Source organism: Kogia breviceps, chromosome 9, assembly GCF_026419965.1.
Source record: "Kogia breviceps isolate mKogBre1 chromosome 9, mKogBre1 haplotype 1, whole genome shotgun sequence".
Taxonomy (NCBI): domain Eukaryota; kingdom Metazoa; phylum Chordata; class Mammalia; order Artiodactyla; family Physeteridae; genus Kogia; species Kogia breviceps.
The window spans coordinates 29,378,427-29,390,698 of record NC_081318.1 but is presented as its reverse complement, the minus strand read 5'-3'; the positions used below and the strand labels follow the sequence as shown (position 1 = coordinate 29,390,698).

General features: G+C 38.0%; 1 protein-coding gene across 8 annotated transcripts in view; it reads left to right on the top strand.

Moving 5' to 3' along the window:
- Positions 1-12,272, top strand: part of CPED1 (cadherin like and PC-esterase domain containing 1) — a 306,695-nt gene that overhangs the window by 291,161 nt on the left and 3,262 nt on the right. The gene's annotated exons all lie outside the window — the stretch shown is intronic.

Genomic DNA, 12,272 nt, shown 5'->3' with positions numbered 1-12,272 from the left:
CAAACATACTACCAGCCCAAACCTGGCTGCAGAAGGGGCAAATCCACAGCCAATTGTTATGTGATTATTAGTCAGTCTAACGAGTTGCACAAACTTTCTACGATGTCTCTATTTTCTGGCAGATGTCGCTCTAGCTTTTGACTCAGTCAAAAACAAAACAAAACAAAGCAAAACACAGAAACTCTCCAGCATCACCACCCAGCTCTAATATCAACAGGTTTCCTTTGATTCTTGCACCTTGGAAAAAAGAGGTTTTCAGTTCTTTGCCAGAGATGATTTCCTGTTATTATTTAATCTTAATTAAATTAACAAAAGCTTGTCTGGCCTAGAAATGTTTTCCTTCTGTATTGTGGACCTAAAGGTTTTCTCTTTTTCCTTCAAACTTTCAAAGTTTATTATGAACACAGTTGAAGAAAAAATCCTTTAAATTCATCTGTCTAAAAAACTGAAATATTGACTTTTCAAGAAAAGATAACTGATTCAAGTATAGTTATCTTACATAGCAGATCCCAGAATTTAACTATCAGCATGGCTATTTTTTTTTTTTTTTTTTTTTGGTTGTACGTGGGCCTCTCACTGTTGTGGCCTCTCCCGTTGCGGAGCGCAGGCTCCGGACGCACAGGTTCAGGGGCCATGGCTCACGGGCCCAGCCGCTCCGCGGCATGTGGGATCTTCCCAGACCGGGGCACGAACCCGTATCCCCTGCATTGGCAGGCGGATTCTCAACCACTGCGCCACCAGGGAAGCCCAGCATGGCTATTTTTAATAAATTAGTAATAGAAATCTAATTCAACAAATTTTTGAGTGTCTATGTAGGCATTGTACTAACTGCTGTCAAATGAAGTAGGAAAACATTTTGTAGAATTCCTATAAGCATCTCAAACTCAACATGTTTCCAAATTGAGAATTAATATTCCCTTTGCGCTCTCTTGTTCTCTTGTATTCCTGAATTTACTCTCTTGCACTGTCATTTACAAGCTAGGGTCATCCTTGACTCCTCCTTATCTTTCTTCAGCCCGCTAGCAACTTCCAACCAGCAGTTACCAAATCCTGTTTACCTCGTAAATATTCTTCCAAGTCTTTCCCTTATACTCTGTTCCAATTGCCTCAGTCACGTTTATTCTTTTACTTAATTTTCCAATATTTATCTTTTGGGTCCAGTTCTTGAGCTAAACAGCAGTAATGCAAAAATAAATAAGACACATTTTCTACCTTTAACACATTGTAGTCAGAGAGTCAGGCATAAAAATCCATACTATGAAACAATACGTTAAAGAAATATAATAAGGTATTGTAATAATACCAAGAAGGGGGACCTAATCCAATGTGAGGATTGAGTGAACCTCTCCTTGAAAAGTACCCAAGTTTATTATTAAAGGATGAGTTGGTCCTAGTCAAGCTGTAAGGTAATAGCAGAAGGAACCATTCCAACCCCTAATACAATGTGAACCAAAGTAGCTCTGAAATAGCCTGATGTTCTCAGGAAATCACAAGCAATTCTGTATATTGTAGAACATCAATTATAAAAGGGGACTGGGAAAAGTAGGCTAGGGCCAGATCATGGTAAGAGCTTAGACTTTATCCTCTAAGTGATGGAGAGTCAATGAAAGGTTTTGGAGAGAAGTGAGATGATCACATCTTTGTTTCAAATAGGTAAGTCTGAGAACCATGAGGAGGGAAGCTTTGAAAAGGACTCAGCCAGGGAGAGAAGTTAGGAGACTTTTTCAGAAGTCAGGTAAGAGATGATAAAGGCTCACCCAAACCTGGACAGAGACAGCAATCATAAGAGAGAAGCAGACAAATAGAAGCCCTGTTAAATATGTATAATCTGTAGATCTTATGAGTGGCATGAGGGGGTAGGAAGAATCAAAGATGATTCCTAACTTGGGTGACGGATTCGAGAACTGAACCGGCAATTGAGACATAGAGTAACTGAGAAGCTACAGGCTTAGGGAAAAGATGAATTCCGTTTTGAACATATTGTGTTTGAGGTGCCTGTGGGACATCCACGTGGAGCAGCCTAACAGACAGTTGGAGATACACATCTGAAGCTTGAGGGACAGGGTGGGGCTGGAGATTAAAAAGTTGGAAGTCCTCAGAAAATAGGTAATAGTCGAAACGATGAAAACAGATCATCCAAAGAAAGTGAGAAGAGTAAGAAGAGTTGAGGAAGGAACCCTTGGAAACCAATATTTAAGCCAAGTTGGGAGAAATAGGAGCATTTGAATTTAGAGAATAAACTGTTAGGAAAGCTCTAGTAGAGTGGGGTTCCATGGAAAACCAAAAAGTGGAAATGTGTAAGGAGAGATCGAAACAGGGTTAATGTTGTCCAGTGTAATAGATAACTCTATTAAGACAGGGATTTTAAAATAGTCATTGATTTTTGGCATTGATAAGGTCCTTTCTTACCATATTAAGAGTAGTTTCAGTAAAATATTGAGGGCAGGGAGTAAACTACAATAGAATGAAGAGGTATAAGAAGTGAGAAAAGGTAAAACCTTTCAACAAGTAACAGTAAGAAAGAGGGGAAGATATTGGATTTAGAAGAGAAAGTGATCTAGGGGCAGTTTATAGGAGGAACAACTTTGGCATGTTCATGGGCAGAGGGGGAATAGTTAATACTAAGGGGTGGAGTGAGTATCCAGGCGCGGGTAGGACTGGTAGAGGAAGGCTCCTGACAGTGTGGGAGAGGAGCAGGCCAAGGACACTGGTAAATGGTTGGTAGGATGCTGGTAAATGAGCAAGGTGAGATGGCAGGTCTTCTTTCCCGTCATTCATTTGCCCTAGACTATTACAATATCTTCCTCTTGGCACCTTCACTTTGAACTACTTGAGTTCATCTCTCCTGCCCCCACCAAGTGTAATGTTTCTACACTGCAAATGGAATGGTGTCACCTGAAATCTTTCAATGGCTCTGTAACTAAAGAAGAGTCACAGAAGCTTTCACTACCTACCTTTCCCACACCCCGTTTTGCGGAAGATAATTCTAAACAGTCCTTTCTGTGTAAAATGATTCATGTTCATTCCATCTGCAAGTGAATTCTAGCCTTTTCTAGTGGCCCATTAGATTCAAGATCGGTGCCTGGTGAGAATGAACTCATTAGCCATAATGGAGCCCAACCTTTCCTGAGATGGATTGGTACAAAATCCTCTTCCAAAAGGACCATCCTCTATGGAATGGTGGATACCCAATAACCTCAGGGTATCTCTCTTAAGAAGGACAGTTATAATGGAGGATGAACCAAGAAAAGTGTCAGTCACTCTACGTTGCACTGGTACTATAACCCCAGGAGGCAGCTATCCAGCCCAACCTCTGCAGTACTGGAACAGGGAATGTCAGTATGCCTTAGAAAGAGATGCTGACCCATCACTATTTCATCTCATATTCTGTGCAATGAACGCTCATTTCTGGAGGTTTCACTACCAACCTTTAAGTGCCAAGCTGTGATGGACTTTGAACTGCTTTGATTAGCATTTTTCCTACTTTAGGTTTTAGCGTTCTAGCCTGGTAAAAACAGGATCTGCAGTTTGGGAAATACTGTATTCCCCTCCACTTTAAGGATTCTTAAATAGTATTAGTATATTAAATGATCCCAAAAGCCCTTACAGCAAGGAAACGGTTTAGCTTAGTTTGACCCAGTTTTTCCCAAAATGTTGGCCACAGAAACACTTTTGTTTTTTTAATAACAGCTATTAACACCTCAGTAAACACACTTTGGGAAAACTAGCATAGACAATAAGGTCTAAAATCACGCTTGGAGTACAGATTAAATGTGGCAGATTGACCACAAGCATTTATCTTCTCTTCCACTTGAAACTCCACGAAAAAGACTTTAAAGACATATATCTTCACCATCACCACCCAAAAAAAAGACAGAATAAGAAATAACTCATAACAGACAGAATTCATTTTAAGAAGTTTGACTTAGCCTGCAAAGGAATTTACAATGTAAAGTGCCTAACAAGGACCTACTGTATAGCACAGGGAACTATACTCAATATCTTATAAAAACCTATAATGTAAAAGAATCTAAAAAAGAATAGATAGATAGATATATATGCACAACTGAATCACTTTGCTGTACACCTGAGACTAACACAACATTGTAAATCAACGATATTTCAATAAAAACTAAAAAATATATTAAAAATTGGTTCCTAGCTTTCAAAAATAAAAGTTCATGTTTTCCCTAAAAATATAAAGTGCTTAGAGAGGAGAAACACCGGAGGGGCACCCTTGACCCACGGATCCTCTGAACGGCTCAGACCTGAAGGAGCCACGTGCTGAGGAAGGCAGAGCTACAGCACACGTCAGAAAACAATTGGTTAAAAGTCTGTGTGCAAAACTGGTGGACCCTGAGTCCCTTACCCCAACCCATGCAGTCAAGAACCTACACCCATACATAGGATTTCTTTTAAAGTCGAACCGCAGAGAGTCTAGACTCAGAAACACAGGGAAAGCAAAGAGCAAACTAACCTAGAAGCTCAAATCAGAAAGCTGAAAGTGAAATTGGCTGCTGAAAAGTAGAGCCCCTCAACTTCTCCCCAAGCCCCCTAAATACCAGCAGTCAGTCATGTGCCACCTTAGACAGGATGCTGGAGAGCTCTTCTGACAAGAAATGCAATGGCCTAGTAGAAGATCTCTTTTAAAAAAGGCCAGGATAGTGCTGGGCAAATCCCTACAGTGATTTCAGTAGTGAGAAATGTTGGTCCACACAAATCGTTTTCTAAATAACATTCTAGTGCCATATATATATATATATATATATATATATATATATATATTTTTTTTTTTTTTTTTTTTTTTTTTTTTTTTTTGGCTGCACTGTGCAGCTTGCAGGATCTCAGTTCCCCTACCAGGGATTGAGCCCGGACCACGGCAGTGAAAACTCAGAATCCTAACCACTAGGCCACCAGGGAACTCCCAATAGTGCCATATTCTTAAATAAAAATTCTAAGTTCAGGAGAGATGGATGGAAACAAACACCTGTGAGTTAAGATCAAAATAGATTCCAAGACACAACATGTCCATCTAAATAGAGCAGGGAAGTAACGTAGCTTGAAATCAATTAGACTAACAAAGGTTATTCAAATCGTATCAAGAATCCAATTACATGAATACTCACCCACTTAGGAAACTGAGTTTAAGACAGGGAGTTATTGTCTGGGGGACCTCATAGAAGTGCGAGATAGAACCAACAGTTTAACATGAAATTGGTAAACTACTGGTGTGTAGTTCCCTCTAATGAATATTCCCACTTCAGAGCAGAATTTGTTCCCAAAGTCAGGAACTGAGCCCTGACTGGGGACAGGAATGAAAAAGCCTCAGCTGTCAGGTAAAAAGGGTTGAAGATTTGTAGGTAGGATGGGAGACAGAGACATTGCATATCTGGAAACACCGAAAACAAAAAGAAAAAAAACACCCTCATTCCTAAAGAAAACTTTAGTCTTGCCCTCTAATCCTCAGCATCTTTGACCCATTCAGAAGTTGGACTCCCTTCACTCAAAACATAGCTTGTTTCATGTGGCCATAATTAAATATTGGGGGTGGGTGAATTCTTAAACTACTTTTGCAGCTGGTCATAACTTTTGTGACTGGATCTTGGATTGAATGCGGAATGACTATACCAAATAAAAAGCACTTCAATAGTATACAGTTATCTTAAAAGACTGTGTTAGCAGGTTTCGCGTGGTCAAGCTCATGTTTTCTAGCCTTAAAAAACCATTACCCTCATTCCTCAGACCCTACCCATGATTGTGAAACACATTTATAATCAGAACATTCCCCCCTAATCTGGTCTAGAGATTTTGGAACACTTGCACCACTGAAAATTGTTTTCTATTTTGTTCTGTGGATCTGGAACCACATCAGAAGTTCCTTGGGTGTTATTCCAGTCAAGATCAGTTTTAGAAAAGGTATTTGCTTATAATCTGCCTGACACTTTTCCAATTCACCAAGCTTTCCCTTTCTATATTAGCTTTTTGAAAATTCATAGTAGACCAGACACTGTAAAACTCTTAGAGGAAAACACAAGAAGAACACTCTTTGACATAAATCCCAGCAAGATCTTTTTTTACCCGCCTCATAGAGTAATGGAAATAAAAACAAAAATAAACAAATGGGACCTAGTGAAACTTAAAAGCTTTTTCACAGCAAAGGAAACTATTATCACGACGAAAAGACAACCCTCAGAATGGGAGAAAATATTTGCAAACGAACCAACAGACAAAGGATTAATCTCCAAAATATATAAACAGCTCATGCAGCTCAATATTAAAAAAACAAACAACCCTGTCAAAAAATAGGCAGAAGATCTAAATAGACATTTCTCCAAAGAAGACATACAGGTGGCCAAGAAGCACATGAAAAGTTTCTCAACATCACTAATTATTAGAGAAATGCAAATCAAAACTACAATGAGGTATCCCCTCACACCAGTTAGAATGGGCATCATCAGAAAATCTACAAACAACAAATGCTGGAGAGCATGTGGAGAAAAGGGAACCCTCTTGCACGGTTGGTGGGAATGTAAATTGAGGGGGGGTGATGAATTAGGATATTGGGATTGACATATTTCCACTAATATGTGTAAAATAGATAACTAATAAGAACCTGCTTTATAAAAAAATAAATAACATTAAATTAAAAAAAAAAAAGATACAGCCACTATGGAGAACAGTATGGAGGTTCCTTAAAAAACTAAAAATAGAATTACCACATGATCCAGCAATCCCACTACTGGGCATACACCCAGAGAAAACCATAATTCAAAAAGACACAGGTGGGCTTCCCTGGTGGTGCAGTAGTTGAGAGTCTGCCTGCCGATGCAGGGGACACAGGTTCGTGCCCCTGTCCGGGGAGATCCCACATGCCGCGGAGTGGCTGGGCCCGTGAGCCATGGCCGCTGAGCCTGTGCGTACGGAGCCTGTGCTCCGCAACGGGAGAGGCCACGACAGTGAGAGGCCCGCGTACCGAAAAAAAAAAGAAAAAAAAAAAAAAAGACACATGCACCCCCCGCCCCCCAATGTTCATTGCAGCACTATTTACAATAGCCAGGACATGGAAGCAACCTAAATGCCAATTGACAGATGAATGGATACAGAAGATGTGGTACATATATACAATGCAATATTACTCAGCCATAAAAAGGAACAAAATTGGGTCATTTGTAGAGACGTGGATGGATCTAGGGACTGTCATACAGAGTGTAGTAAGCCAGAAAGAGAAAAACAAATATCATATATTCACGCATATATGTGGAATCTAGAAATATGGTACAGATGAACTGGTTTGCAGGGCAGAAATAGAGACACAGATGTAGAGAACAAACATATGGACAACAAGGGCGCAAAGCAGTGGGGGCGGGGGGGTGGGGTGGGATGAACTGGAAGATTGGGATTGACATTTATACACTAATAAGTATAAAATAGATAACTAATAAGAACCTGCTGTATAAAAATAAATTAAATTTTTTAAAAAGAAAATTCATAGTTATTTTAGGTGCGGCAATTAATTGACATGGTAACACATTCATTCTGATGACTATTTATGTGAAATCAATTTGAGTGTTGAAGTTACATGAATTTAATAGTAAAAGTTGCCGTGTACTTTTGTCCTGTAATTTATAACACTTTTTCATTTGTTTGGGAAGTCTTACAATAGCCATTGACCCAAACCAGTCAAGTTGAATTATGAGCATTTGTATGCCTTCTAAAATGTCTGTGTGCCCAAGTCCTTAATTACATAGAGATGTGGAAAGATATACAATCATAAAGTGGGAGACCTCTTAGCATATAAAAAGCCTAAGAGAAAGCAAAAGTTACTTCTACACACCAAAGCACAGGATTTTTGTTGGACTGAGTCACAGAAAAATGTGATCATCTACCTAACCTATAATACCTTATCCCCATTGCAGCCCTTTATTCCAGCTCCGAAATTACTCCTCTCCAGGTTTCCATAGATACTATAATAAAAACCTATTACTGTTTTGAAACACTATAATCTTTACTTAAAAGTCTATTCCTATTTGTAACTTAATCTAAATTTGAACATTGCTGTGAGAAAAAAAAATTATTATTACACTTATACTTGTGATTAGGGAACATAATAGGTTATCACACTTTTTTTTTTTTTTTTTTTTTTGCGGTACACGGGCCTCTCACTGTTGTGGCCTCTCCCGTTGCGGAGCACAGGCTCCGGACGCGCAGGCTCAGTGGCCATGGCTCACGGGCCCAGCCGCTCCGCGGCATGTGGGATCTTCCCGGACCAGGGCACGAACCCATGTCCCCTGCATCGACAGGAGGACTCTCAACCACTGCGCCACCAGGGAAGCCCTGATCTAACACATTATCACACTTTAGGGAGACCAATTGTCCTTCACTCTCTCTTCCTAATTTTAAATATAATTTGACACAGCAAAGTCACAAAAAGAAAATGACAACAAAACTAAAGACAAGGAGTTACTTTGGATTATTTTAAAGTGGCAAAAAAGAACAATAAAACTCCAGCTAACACTCATGTTTCAAGTAATGTAAACATTTCCCCAATCACATGGGTATGTGTTATTTACCATATGTAGTAGTTCCTTTTTCCTCTAGGTAGATGCGTCTCTTTCTCAGTTGTTGAGTCGTATGCACCCAGATTTAGAGAAGCATTTGGAAGCATCAAGACGTTAGTATTTGTCTCTGATTAAGGTGACCACTGTACACAAACATCTAGAGTCCTTTGTCTCTGGTTCAAGACCTAAATCTTTCACCATTGTTTTCTAATAGCTCATTTTTGTTGTTTACTATTATTATGCCCCAGAGATAAACCTAACATTTGTATTGCTAACACCTCTCTTTCAAAGCCACATTCCAGTCGCCACTGTAGTTGGAATTTAGTAACCCCAGATGGTCCTCTGATTTTGGAAGGACTCACATGGGCACATTTCTACACATAAGATCAAAGGAAAGAAACAGTTCGCTCTTTACTGTACAGGTATCAAACATCCTTCACTTGCATAACATTTCCAAGACTTAAAAATGTCGCTAACTCCTCTTCCTCCACTTTAGAGTCAAGAAGAGTAGGTAAAATACAGTAATATTTTGAAACTCAGAGATAGCAGTTTGACGGCAATACCAGACACCAAATTTTACAAGTAAGTTCAAAGAAATAATAGCTGTGTGAACAAGTTATCATGGCCACCGTAAATTAGCACTGTCTCCTTAATGTACTGACTAAGGGACTATTCATTACACGGAAACAACATGGTGCCTGACCTTGGGGATCTAGTCTCAGACAATGTCTTTGAAGTCATTTCATTCTTGTTCTTACTTCAAGTGTCTTAGACATGTGTCTTTATATAGTCCCCTTGAGGGTAGGGACCGTATCTGAATTACTCCATGTGTTTCCTAACAGAGAACTCTGAAGATTGAAAGATGGATATTACATGGCAAAAATAAATCATACATTTTAATTTTGTAAGATACAGCATCACTTTGTTTCTCTTCTACTGCTTTTCTATTATAAAAGGATTACGTGAGTTCTTGCTAATGCTAAACATTTTAAAATAAGTATATACAATAAAAACAAAAATACTTGTGTTTTTACACTACACACCCACCCTCAATTTTCACTCCCTTCTTCATTGGAGACCCTATTAGCAGTTCAGCACTTAGATCCATTTTAAACACACACTCTTGATTTTAATCCCGTGTAATTAAAACTATTAGGCTGTCAGCTTTTATAGTCACTGGATTTATATGACATTGGGTGCTATTTAGAACTACTTTATTTCTCCATGAAAATTTTTAGGGAACAGGCAGTTTATAAAATACATTTTAACCTGCAGTGTGAAAATTTCTGTTTTTTCTATCTCAGTATTGAATTCTGCTTATACTTGGCTTATACAGCCAACAAATTGAGTCCATGGTAGGTTGATGGTAGACTCAAGTCCTGTTGATGAATGATTATCTGGTATTGAAAGTATCCTCTCATCACTGCTTTTTTTTCTTTCCAAATGGTCTTGGCTATTTTCCTACATTTATTCTTTAAGATCTGTTTTAGAATTCCTTTGTCATATACCCCCAAATCCTGCTGTGATTAAAATTGGAATAGCTCTTTAATTAACTTGGGACGATTTGACATGTTATGTCTTTCCATTTATTCATGTTTTCTTTTATGTCTCATTAAATTTTTGACACATTCTTCACCTGTGTCCTGTAGATTATCATTGAACTTGATGCAGTTGTTTTAATATTGTAATGAAATCTTTTCTCTAATATATCTCTTATTAATTATTGAGAGAATATAGAAAGCTATATAATTTTTAAATATTAACTTTAAAATATCTCCTTATTTTACTGTAGATTTCTTTGAGTTTTCAGGGCAAGCAATCATATAGCTACAAATAATTCTTTGGTAATCTATGACAAAATATTTCATAATATTGAAGCTTAACATTGCTGAAATAAATTGTATGTGCTAGTAATAGAGCCCATAATACTGCTAGATTTTTTAAATGCTCCTAGATTCCATTTACAATAACATTTTGGGAGGATTTTTTTATGTCTGTGTTTTGACAAATCAAAATTGAAATCATTTTTTCTCTGTAGGTTTGTCAGCTTTTAGGATTCATCAGGGTGATACTGGCTTAACAAAGGAACTGGGAAACTCATTATGTTTGATTATTTCCTGAAAAATAGTTTTCAAAGGAAACCAACTGACTTAGATATTGTTGGGCCAACCCCTGGCATGGCTGTGTAGGGGTCAATCTCGTATAGCATAATAGAAGCTTTCCCTATAGGAGGCATTAGGCTGGTCCTCCGAAGCTGGCGGAGATGCCATCATTCCATCTTCCTTTCTCAGAGATCATCTTAGTGATTTAAAAATAGAAGTATATCATCAACCTTCCCACTGTGATCTGGCAAAATACTGACACTACTCCCAAGTGGAAGCTACATGCTTCAGCAAATATACTGGAAATAGGTATTTTTTGTATATCCCTTTTATGAATCACTTTCAAGATTGCTGTAAGCATTTAAACTAGCATTATCCGACACTGGTAATGCAACATTAAATGCAACTCTGAAATCACACAAAACATTAAAATTTTTAAGGAATATGACCTTTTTGCATTGGGATGAACCTTTTTATATTTTTCATGTAATTAGCATGCAGATCATCAAGCAATTGAAAAAGCCAGAACTTAAGATAACACTATATAAACAAAATTAACCTTATTTTGGCTTCAGAACATTGGACTAATATTTTTTCAGGGTTGACTGTAATATTTATGCTTCAGTGTTTCCTTAAGTAAACTTCCTTAAGAATGTTCACTTATCTTGCTATAGGTGAATACAGGCCTCCTCCAAAATGGACAAAACCTTCAGGAAAACATTGGTGCACCTCCCCAGCCTATCATATTTAAAGTTATTGCACAACCAAACAGACGTAGAAGGAGCGGCACATAATAGAAACTTACAACGTTGGGACCTGGAATATTAATCAGTGGTTAACTGCAGACTGAGCTGTAAATTACGATCCATAGGGATTCCTCACCACAACCCGCTGATTTCACTGACCTTCTTAAGAGTTACTTCATCTGAGGGCCTGGTCATGAAAAGCCAAACCTCCCATAGTTACAGAAAAACAATTCATTTATTTGGGGTTAGCAGGGTATATTGTCTTTAAAAGGCATTCCTGTTATATTTTTTCTTCAAAATGGGAATAGCTTCAATGTTTTTACGATTACAAAGTAATGCACATTCATTGCAGTAAAATTAAAAAGTCAAGACCAAAAATTTACAAAGAATACATTTTAAATTGCCTATAATTTCTCCACCTAAAGATCACTGCTCTTAACCTTTCGGCGCAGACTTATAGAATTTCTATTCAAACAACTCTTCTAAAATGGTTCCCGCTCGCTTACAACATAACTAAAAATACCTAACTTCAAAATAGATCACATGCTACTTTTTTCAAATATTCTATATTGTTGTAACTGTTTTCATTGCATTCTTTTATATGGGATTAAAAAATATGTACCTAAATCATTACATAACCCTCAAAAGAATTTAAAAAATCCATATGTGCTAGTGTTGCTTTCATTAGTCATCAGCAATAAATAATGTGTCCATAGTGACTGAAAATGTCTTACAGTTGCATTAATTTGATGAAATTAAAGATTTGCTATTAATTTGTAAACACACCCCCAAAATTTTTGCCAATATTTTCTCTTTTCCCTACTTCTCAGCCCTCCCCTCCCCCAGTCTCTCTGGGTCCCCACCTC